Raw genomic sequence first — 1,540 nt, 5'->3', positions numbered from 1 at the left:
TAATATAAAGAAAGAGAAAGAAGAAATAAAGAGAAAGAAGAGGTAATGATAATTCAACTGAAATCAATGAGATAAGAAGAAAGAGATAAATCAAATCAAACACAAAATAACAAGAGAAAAAGATAAATAAATGATAAAGAAACACAAAATACACAATATGATAACATCAACAACAATAAAATAAAGAATGATAAATGATTAAATGTAATAGAAGACATTTGAATAAACAAAGAAAGGAATAAAAATGTGTGAAAAATACAGAAAATGTTAAATAAATTAAAGAATTGAAAATCTAAATTAACAATATCAAATAAATCAAAAAGAATATGATTTAAAATAGAATATTGTTTGTAACATAAATAAACACAAATAAATGATAATGATAGTATTAAATATAATAAATTGTATGAACAATTAATAATTTCAAAGAATAATTAAATATTAAAGAGAAACATAATTATAAAGTAAATTTTAATAAACAATTGTCATAAACAAATAAATTTGGTTATAATTAATATTTTGTTAAATTCTGAATATTTAATTATAAATTGTTAAAGTTAATGAATGATAATATAAATAAATAAATAAAGATGATAATGAACATAAATAGAATGATTGATGTAATAAAATGATATAAAAAGAAAATATAAACAAGAAGTAATTCAAAATGAACAATGAACAGAGAAACAAGAATAAAAGAATGAAATGATATAATAGAAAGGTTAAAGAAAAAGGAAACAGTATAATTATAAGAAAATAAACAAGAAAATGAAAAAGAATATAAAAATTATATATAATGAAGATAAAAGAAAATAAATAAAAAGAAATAATAAAATAATCAGAATGAAAAATATTAACTAAATCAAATAAAAATAATTATAAATTTAAATATAATTTAAACAAATATAATAATGATAATCATCAAAACAAAATAAATAACATAATTTATATTTATCATTCTTTAAATTATACAATATATTAATTATATAATAGTAGAACTCTAACTATTTTGATTACTTTTTATCTTTTATTTATTAAAAATGAATTAAATTAAAACAATTATAAAAATATTAAATAAATAATAAATAATAAACATTGAGATATTTAGTTTATTCATTAAGAATGATAAATTAGATTTGTTAATTTATTATATCAATATTATTTATATTCTTTATTTATTATATTATTTCTCATTTCTTAAAAAATGAATAAATAATATATTCATATTATTTCGTCTTTATATTTTCATTAAAATGATAGAAGTAATATAAATATCTTGATTTTTAAAATATAATCAAATTGAATAAAAATCAAATAATTCATAATATTAACATTCTCTAATATAATTTATTTAATTAATATTTTGATTATCATCTTTCTTTTGATATTATTAAAATCTTTAGTGTATAAAAGAAAATTAATAAATAAAATAATTCATATTCATTTAGATTATTTAATAATTCAAATATATTTGATTTATATTGTTTAAGATGGTTTTATATTACTGTTTTTATATTATTTCTTTATTATTAATTTATAT

General features: G+C 14.1%; 9 annotated features.

Moving 5' to 3' along the window:
- Window position 1: 1 nt before the first annotated feature.
- Window positions 2-181: a microsatellite.
- Window positions 66-244: a microsatellite.
- A 142-nt stretch (window positions 245-386) lies between these two features.
- Window positions 387-550: a sequence feature (AT_rich).
- Window positions 551-563: 13 nt separating this feature from the next.
- Window positions 564-698: a microsatellite.
- Window positions 674-827: a microsatellite.
- Window positions 754-936: a microsatellite.
- Window positions 937-940: 4 nt separating this feature from the next.
- Window positions 941-1,232: a sequence feature (AT_rich).
- A 31-nt stretch (window positions 1,233-1,263) lies between these two features.
- Window positions 1,264-1,435: a sequence feature (AT_rich).
- Window positions 1,436-1,437: 2 nt separating this feature from the next.
- Window positions 1,438-1,540: part of a microsatellite that runs on past the window's edge.

The sequence above is a fragment of the Entamoeba dispar genome, genomic scaffold (assembly GCF_000209125.1).
Source record: "Entamoeba dispar SAW760 scf_1105229458169 genomic scaffold, whole genome shotgun sequence".
In the NCBI taxonomy this organism is placed as follows: domain Eukaryota; phylum Evosea; order Mastigamoebida; family Endamoebidae; genus Entamoeba; species Entamoeba dispar.
The sequence above is the reverse complement of the archived record's forward strand: the minus strand, read 5'-3'. Positions and strand labels throughout refer to the sequence as shown.